A 9957-nucleotide genomic window follows, 5' to 3' on the forward strand; every position below is an offset into this window, starting at 1 on the left:
GTCTTTAAGGAGAAACTTTATAGTGTTTAGTATTTATTTATTTAAAATATTTATGATTCATAAATCAAAATCTCTGAAGGAAACAAACTCCAGAAAATTTGGTTTCTAACCTTGACTGTCTTCAAATTGTGTACTTTTTCATATTCCTTATGCATGACCATTTAAATGATTTGGAAACACATTCATATATGTGTGTGCATTTCTATTCTTACATAAATAATGGCATCTTATACACACTTCAATCATAGAAATATAATTTCAAAATGACTTCATAAATTAAGTATAAAATGCATCTTATTCTTTTTCATTGCTACCTAGTATATATTTATATGACTCTAGTATGATTTATGTAACTCTTTCCTGAAAGTAGGGTACACAGAGAGGAGGAAAGAGAAAGGAAGATCTTCTGTCCATTGATTCACTCCCCAGGTGGCCACAATGGCCAGAGCTGTGCATACCTGAAGCCAGGAACCTGGAGCCTCTTTTGGGTCTCCCACGCAGGTGCAGGATCCCAAGGTTTTGGGACATCCTGGACTACTTTCCCAGGCCACAAGCAGGGAGCTGGATGGGAAGTGGGGCTGCCTGGATTAGAACTGGCATCCATATGGGATCCTGACATTTGCAAGGCAAGGACGTTAGGTACTAGGCTACCACACTGGGCAGTTTCCTGGTCTCTTTAAAATTTATTTTTCTTGAAAAGTCAGATTTACAGAAAGAAGGAGATACAAAGAAAAAGTTCTTCCATCTGCTGGTTTGGTTCGCTCCTCAGGTGACCACAATGTCCAGAACTGAGCTGATCTGAAGGCAAGAGCCAGGAGCTTCTTCCGAGTATCTCATATGGGTGCAAAATTCCAAGGCTTTGGGCCACCCCCTATTGCTTTCCCAGGTCCCAAACAAGGAAAGCGGAGCAGTTGGGATAGGAAACAGCACCCATATGGGATCCTGGCGCATCCAAGGACTTTAACCAGTAGGGTACTGAGCTGGGCCCTTTGCTGGTATTTTTGTGTATGACAAAAAATAAGCATACACAAATAATACTAATTTAAAGATAAGACAAAAATACAATAAACAAGAAAGACAGAAATACTAACAAAATTTTCTGCCAACTATAATTTCTCAGAGTTTAGGATTCTTTCTGGAGTTTACCAAATTATATTTGTGTTATTTTGGTTGTTTAGAGCTGGAATTCTCTTGATATCCTAAATTAGAGGCTACTTTAACTATTTGATATGGTGAATGCACTAGTGAAGATTGAACAATCCTGCGCGTGAAGGGCAGGGCATCTGATCCTGCCAAGATGCTGAGTTCCAGAACTACACATGGTATGTATCAGATCTAAGAGGTTCTAGCTAATGTCGGTTTCCCAGTGGAGTAGCTCATGATATTTATAATCCTTTTAATTACCTTCTCAAAGCAGTAGGTGAAGGCTAATTATGAATTCTGGCCTCAAACTTCTTTTATATCCTTTACATATAAAGAAAAAATCCTGTTTGCTAGTTCTTAATTTATATGGATGAAAACTTGTACAATTGGTGAGAAATTCTTTTCAAACAAAGGAACTTTAAGCAGGGATTTAAACATATTACTTTCTCCCTCCTTATAAGGCTAGATGAAGGCTGCTTTTTATAATGGGACACCAAAATTTAGCAAACCTTAAGAACTATGGTTACGGTCTAACAATCCTATTACTTTTTGCAAAGAGAAACAATTTTCTATGGTCTAGTTAAGTTTTCAAGCCCAATGTGAAAAACTTTTTGAGAATCTTACATAAATGCTAGTGGAATAGAACGGTTTTGTGAATCCAATCTTCATCAAATTCCTATGTAAAGGAGACTCAAGTGAGCCTGTTCACAAGTCCCCACTGGAAAATATTCAAGTTTTCATATTAGCTGGATTTACATGTCTAATGCAAGCTTGAGAAAGCATACATTTATTATTTCATTCTTTTAGGTGATAAACACTGAATATTTTTCATATGGAATTAATTGCTATAGCATCAGTGAACTCTTACATGCAGGAAATAATTTTTTAATTATAACTCTTGACTGCTAATGTTGAAATATTTTACAAAATAGAAGCTGAAAACTGGAAATGATAATGTAGTGATATCGCATTTAAAATTACTTTATCTCTGAAGAATACTGTGTGTGTGCATCATGAAATGATCTTTTCTGCTTTCCAGTTCTTTGAAATTATCCTTCTTTTGAGTACTGTTTTATATTTTAAGAATGCAACATTTTTGTAACTAGATGGGATTTTTTTAAGTTTTAATGTTGAAAAGCTATAAAAACTGCAGAACAATTCCAGCATTCTTAGTATAATTGATGATTCTGAATATCTTATGTGCTTATTATTGTTACACTTTTGCTTTTAAGACCTAATTTATGTTATCTGATTCACTAATAAATCAATGTGCTTATTACCAAAGGAGATATAGTATTACAATGTCATTGTTACTGATGACAAGATTAATTTTGCTTTGTATCTTATAACACTGTCAAAATCAGATCAATTTATTTTAAAGTTGATACATTAAGTCTATTTTTCTTAAGAATATTTTTCTTATATAGCTTAATGACTTAACTAAAATTTACATGTAAGAGAAAGTTTGTATGTATTGAAATATTTCAAACTATGTAAGCAAAGTATTTTTTGAGGTTGTCAGCTGAAAAAGGATAAACTAGTGAATAGATGATTTCATTATACACATAAATAAATTAGAACAAAATGAAGTATTATCAATCTTGATACACAGTGCAAACTGATAGAGATTTTAGTGCAATGACAGTAAATTATTTGGTTGTGAATCAGTGCTGTTAGATTTGCTAAGATGTACTTCAGAAATACTGACCAAACAATGAAATGCTGGTTCCCCCATGAGTGTAGCCCACCCTTTATTTGACCACAAAAACAAGTGGAAGAGCCTTTGCATACAAAGAGCAGTTTCAGTAAGAGGCAATTAATGATCTTGTAAAGAAGTTCTGTCTTCAGATATAGCTTGCCTTAATGATTTCATTTTTTTTCAGAATGAGAGCATATCATGGGTAAAATGGTACAAAGCATTATAAAAATATCTACGCATTGACCTAATAGTTTTACAGAAATAAACTATTGAATAATTTTTGAACATCAGGTAAGTTTAATAATTTTTCATAATTTACATAAAATAATAAATACTATATTACATTAGTCTCACTAGTTTATCTGCTAGGCTTTCATGAAAAAGTTTGCATTTAGCCAAAAATTCATGAAGTTTGTTTAGGGTTTATTTTTTTCATTGTAAAGCCTTCTCTCTGGAATTCCACTCTATAAATTCAAAATATCTCAGAAATGATACACACTTTTTCTGGCATTTCATCTATTTAAGTTAGACACGTGGAAAACAGTATTGCAAGTATTTTGACTTTGTTTCTTAAAAGTAGAATGTGAAATTCGTGGATGGAAGCCACTATTGCTATCGGAGAGGGAAATGCAGGGACACCCTCAGCCTCAAGGGACTATACAGACTATACACATGAGTTAGTTCGCTCTTTACAATATATTAACCTTTGTCCAATTCAGTATATAATGAACAGAATTTTCTTTCTGTACTTTTTTTTTATAAAGGCCCAAATATCTAGTGTTAGCTAAAATTTTATGCTTTTCTAATATGAAGATATTAATTTCTCAGGCCCAGCCAGGACACTAAGAGGATGAAGGATGGGTTTTTCTGCTCTCACATCGTTTCCCAGACTCCAATTTATTTATCCTCACTCAGTCACACAGAACTGAGTTTGACTTCAGTTTCTCCACACAAAGTCGTCAGACTTGCCTCTGGGCAGGGAAGTCAGTTGATGAAAGAAGCTATCTTTTTGATTTCCCTTTCAGTACTCAAAATGCTCTGTCACAAATTTCTAAGTGTTCTTCTAATTTTGTGATTGTATAATATTCACTACACATTTTAAGTGAAGATTCATTAAAGGGCAAAATATCTATTCATAAGTACTTCTGGTTAGCAGCTTCTTCTCCTTGGGGCAGGGTTCTAAGCTGTGTCACCACAGGTCTACAGTTCGATTTTACTTACTGCAGTTGGCACACAGCTCTTTGACCAATGGCTGATTTTATCACTAGGTACTCTGTAGATGGTAATTCCTGTAAGAGCTAAAGCTAATTGTTTCAGTGAAAAGTCTCTACTGCTTCTAAATAACAGCTGCAGACAAAACTAGGAGCATTATATGAATAAAATATGATCCTTTTAAATGCCGATAGAATAGATAGGAATGCCCCTGAGTTCTGTTTACAGAAGTTTCAGGCAAATTTCTCTACATTGCATCTTGATAAAGCCATTTATCTTCTGAGTTAATAATTTTATTTTAAATCTATAGACAAAAACTTGAAATATTTCAGACACCTATCACATTTATGCTTTATAAACAAATAATTGGCTGCTGACATTAATAGTGTATTAGGAAGCACCTAGTGGATATTAGGACAGTGCATTAATTTAGGTATAATGTAAAGTTCTCCCATTAATTACAGCTTTAAATAAACATTTTAGGAATCTTTGGGGGAATCAAGATGGTGGACTAGGCTAAGGACACGTTTGAACAGAGAATCATTAGCCAGGATGAAACAGAAGGCACATTCCACGAAATAGGAGAGGACAGGAAAATGTGTACTTTTCTTCCTATTGATTTTGTTTTCCTGCTTTTCAGTTCAGAGGATGTAAGTAACTGTGTAATGAAGACTGTCATAGCCAGATGTGAGGACACAATGCAGTATGCATCTCTGCTTCCAGATCCAAGTTGGACTCCCATTAAAACTGTGAAATATATCTTGACAATAGAATACTGGATCCTTGCCATTCTCCATGCCTATAATGATGGACGTTTGACTATTTATGAAGAACTACACTATTGTAATTATAGGTGAAGTTAGCAATGGGGGAGGGGTCTTGGAGCGTGATTCAGGGAATCTCAGAGCCTATGGAACTGTATCATAAAATAGTAATCGTAATTATGGTAATAAACTTTGCATTGAAAATAACTTATAAAAGATATTCTTTGAGCCCAATCAATTACTGTACACACACTTGCCATAAAAAGCTAAACTTAATCATTCCTAGTATTTCTTTCTTTGTATACAAAATTATTTGAAATTTTTTTGTGGGAAAATTGCAAATATACTGAAGTTATTGGTATTTCTGATTCACCAATTACTAATGGAAATATAACAGTTGTTTAAAAAAAAATCATTTGGAAAAACTTTGCTTTCCTAACTTCTGTCTTGCTTACTGATCAAGAAATCGTAATAGGGCCTGGCGTGATAGCCTAGTGGCTAATGTCCTCACCTTGCACGCACTGGAATCCCACATGGGTGCCAGTGCTAATCCTGGTGTCCGCACTTCCCATCCAGCTCCCTGCCTGCGGCCTGAGAAAGCAGTCTCTTACAGGTCTTCATACGTTAAAACAGACAACTCCTAAGACAACACTGTTATGAGCCAACCTAGCACTTTTCCATTACTGTTGCTAAAAAATACCATTTAATTCTTAAACTTGCATTTCTATTCTAAAAAGCACTAGAAAATGAATGCCTTTTCAAAAAATCTTGTTTTTTCCATATGGATTTTATATGTGAGCCGGCTTTAGAATTTTCATAATGATTATGAGTGTGACAATTATCTAGATTTAATAAGTATTTGAGGATTTTAATTTCTTAACTTTTTACCAGTCAAATATGTTTGTAAAAACGTAGTAACACAAAAGTTGTTCTAAAAATCTACAGTTTTGCAATTGGTAACATTGTAGATAATGTGTTATATTATGTAAATTCTTTTCCCACAGAAATCCATTGTCTACATCTTTCTGCTTTACAATTGTCTATTGAATACTTTTAAAATTTTAATGCTGTGCAAAACTTATATGCTCATATATCTAACTTTGTCCCAAGTATATATTATCTAGCATAGTGCAATCATGTAAAAATAGTTAATTTACATCTTTGAGGAATAGCTCACTGTGAAACTGTCTGCTAAGACATCCAGATGTTCCCAATATTTTATACTCAATTCTACCAAAGGTAGCTGCATAAAGCTTAGAACAATCACAACTAGCTTTAGATTCAATTCCTACCAATTTGGCAACTAAAGTAAACCAATTTTCATTTTTAAAAGATTTACACAAAAGTGCTGTAATGTACATTTGAGAAGTGTTAATCTTACTAATGTTTTACATTTTAGAATGATTATAATATATAAATTCTGAACTAATTTTTTTCCTTTTTAAATATTAGACTGTTAAAATTAGTTTAGAATTTGTATATTATAATCATTCTAAAATGTAAAACATTAGTAAAATTATAGAAGATGCAGGATACACAACATATGGTGGGATTTTAATTGCACTTTGAAAATCACAGTATTTGCAACTTAAGAAGCTATTTTAAAGAATTGTCAAAATATGAAAGTAGAAAATAATAAAAAGCAATATTTGTTTTCCCTTTTAGATCACAGTCTGTCCTAGAATTTACAGAGTGGGTTAACTTTACAAATGTTTTCAACTTAAGGAGATGTCTGCTCGCAACACTGAAACTATTCTATTTCCGTTGAAGCATTTTTTGATCTGATACCCATAATTGGCCTTTTCCTTATAAATGTTTAATTTAAAATAACTTTGCATTTCCTCTCAAATAAATATGAACATCTGCTTCCTGTAAAATTCATCTCCTTAAATAAATTGCATTTTCCTCTACCTCTACGCTGCTAGTTGCATGTCCACTGTGGAACACGTCCCTTCATTAAAAATGATTGTTTGCATGTTTTACCTCTGTGTGCACTGAGCCTTCAGGTCAGTGTTTCCTTCTCATTCCTTGCCTGCATGATCTGTACAAGACAGGAGTATCTTAACTTGCATCTGCTGAATTAATGTGTGTGTGTGGGTAGGGGTGGACGAAGATAGACGGAAGAGGATCCATGTGAAGGTGCAGTTACATGTAGTTAACTGTGACTAATTTGGCAGATGGTAATGTAAGTTTTATTCAGTATAATGTTCTTATTCAGAGATGTGCTTTTTTTGAGAATTGTCAAGTATCTGCTATAAACCATAACAGATAATCAAGACTCTTTAAGGTCCATCCAAATATGTTTTCAGTATTTGCCTTTCTGTTTATAAAAGGATCTCTTAATTGTGTATTTTGTTATAATTTCCACCTTTCATATTATCTGCAAGTAATAGTCCTAATTCTTGCTGTAAAACGAATTTTACAAATGTAACTGGGTAATACTAGAATTGCTAAAATGAATTTAAACCAGGAATAAAGAGTGTTTTATTGATCATTTTCCCCTTTCTTGGTGAGCAAATTGCTTATTTGTCTCTTGAAACCTTACAGCACAGGAATAAATTTTCAGAGAACTTTCATTGGTAGGTTTTTTCATAAACAAGATCACAGAGACATGGCTTCATGTTTGCTACCTGTTTTTTGGCACAAAGTTTAAAGTACAACTTGAAATGTATGGAAAGACCTTGCCCAAGGCTGCAGACACAAATGATTGCCTATGCAGAGACGTATTTTTAATCAGTAGATTATCCAACGCGAAGATAAAATTCTTGCTTGTTCAGCAACTTCACAGAACATTTCTGTATGTTATTCTACCTACAAATAGTAAAAGTATATTTCAAATTTTCCCCTGGCTTTTCTCATTACTTTCAACATGCATATGTGTATAGGAAATACCCATTTTACTAAAATAAATGATACTATAAATCTCTTGATTGGGTTTATTTCCCTAATACACTGAAACAATAGATAAGAACTAAAAATATAAACCTGTCTCCTTATTTGGAAATGATAGAATCATTATATTCTGAGAATTTATAGCTATGAATTACAATGAATCTGTTCTCTTTATATTAATACCACATTAACATGAGAATTGAGAAAAACAAATGATAGTTTAAGACATCAGTACCTGTTTTTCAAGTGACAGGCTTTATAATTAAGATACAACGCACACATCACTTCCATACCTGCAGTGATGATACGATGACTTTGTCAAATTTGTTTTCAATTTTTAAAGCTTTCCCATTTAGTTTGAAAGGCAGAGAGAAGAAAAGAGGTATGGTGGAAAAGGAAGGAGGATAGAAAATCAGCCTCTCTCTCTGCTTTTCGCTATCTGCTGGTTCACTTCCCTGATCCCCATGGCAGAGGTGACTGAAAAAGGCTGTGCAGGAACCTGGGACCCAGAGCAGGTCTCACGCTGGTGGCAAGACCTCACGGACTTGAGCCACCATCTGCAACCTGTCCAAGGTACGAATTCGTGGGAAACTGGATCAGATGTGGAGGCAGGAATAAAACCGCAGTCTTTAATATGGAACATGGATGCTTCAACAGTGGCTCTGTACATTGTACCACAATGTGTTCTCCTACTTTTTCATTAACAAGATTTCATAAGTATAATGCAAAATTTCAATACATGTATACAATGGCATCAATAAAATTAGGACAGTAAACCTTTTCATTGATATCACTTTACGATTGGAATCTTGGAGTATCGTATTTGCTTAGAAAATACAGTTTATTGTGAACTTTTCTTACAGTGTACTATTTAGAAACAGAACTTAGCTTTTCGATGTAATGGATCCAAGCAATCTGCAGATTATTTCTAAAATATTTCAGAATGGTGAATAAAATAGTGTTGATTTATAGCTTAGAAGGACAATGATTTTTGTTCAGAAGTCAATTATTTTATTGAAATTAATTACTATCAGTTTTACTTGCTAGCAATTTCTTTTAAAAGAAAGCATTATGCTTTTTATCTAACTGTGAAACTGATTTACTGTCTTCCCTGGATTACATGAATGTATTTCAATTTTGCTAACAGCAAAGTATACATGATAACTTAAGATCTGATATGACTTCTGTGAGTGCCTATTTAAATGTTCTTGAAGACTGGCAAACATATACTTTAAGTATGTTGCATTGGCATGAGGATTATTAAAGTAATGGAGGTACTGATAAATAACAGATGCAAAAAATACACTGTAGTATCCTTTATTCTAAAAAACATTCATGTTAAGGATGACCTTGCACCATCAGAGAGAACTTTCCTGTGATGAAATGGCACAGCTATGAGAGTTAGATGCAAATAGAACTTTAAAAATAATCCTTATCTTCCCTTAGCCTCTCCATATAATTGAATTACTTTTGTTCTATTGCCTCTCCTTTCTTCAGTTGTACATAACAGCATTTAGATCGTGTTGCTTCCTGGCTTTCCATTTCATTATGAGGACTCGTGTGTCACATAAAGCTGAAATGCATTTTATTTTATACTATCTATCTTCCTGATAACAAGTTAATTTTCAGACCTGTTGGAAACAGTAAAAAATGATAAAGTTCTCCTTTCCCAACTGTACAAAAAAAAGGTTATAAAGAATAAATGTAAAGGGAAGTGGAAGTAAAATTATTACCCGCATAGTTTTTGATTAAAATGCTTAGTGTATAGCTTTGTATGGTGTAGTCCCTGGGCAGGATGGGGATTGAGGATTATTTTAATTTTAGGAGCTACAAGAAACTTCTTGAAACACTAAAATATAGTAACATGATTGTTGTATATTGCAGGACACTGACAGAACACATGAGTCTGGATTAGAACATGGAGGACTAATGAGGTGTCTATTGCATTAGCCCAGGATAGAGTGCAACTGATTAGAAAGGTACTGGCAGACAGATTCAAGAAACATTGGGGGAGATAATGTTGACGGAACACTTTAGGCCTTTACAACCACTAATATTTTCTAATTGGGCCTGAACTACTTGATGGTTCTAATCACTTCAAATGGTAATGACTCATTTTTAGCTGCCCGTATTAAAACACAATAAATAGAAACTTCCTCTTTAAGATCAACGTCCTTTCTTCGGTTGTTGGCTAAGAAGGCATCCCTGTTCTCTGAACACTGAGACACTGTTACTAGTTTTCTATTT

At 33.8% G+C, this 9957-nt stretch overlaps 1 long non-coding RNA gene across 1 annotated transcript in view; it reads left to right on the forward strand.

The window, feature by feature from the left end:
* Positions 1 to 3568, forward strand: part of LOC121146828 — a 156460-nt gene extending 152892 nt beyond the window's left edge. Inside the window, exons 5-6 of the long non-coding RNA XR_005882253.1 lie at positions 1179 to 1322; positions 3027 to 3568. This is a non-coding gene — a long non-coding RNA (uncharacterized LOC121146828). The remainder of the gene's footprint in view (positions 1 to 1178; positions 1323 to 3026) is intronic.
* Positions 3569 to 9957: the final 6389 nt, after the last annotated feature.

Source organism: Ochotona curzoniae, unplaced genomic scaffold (assembly GCF_017591425.1).
Source record: "Ochotona curzoniae isolate NIBS_2020 unplaced genomic scaffold, NIBS_Ocur_1.0 scaffold_4505, whole genome shotgun sequence".
Classification (NCBI taxonomy): Eukaryota; Metazoa; Chordata; class Mammalia; order Lagomorpha; family Ochotonidae; genus Ochotona; species Ochotona curzoniae.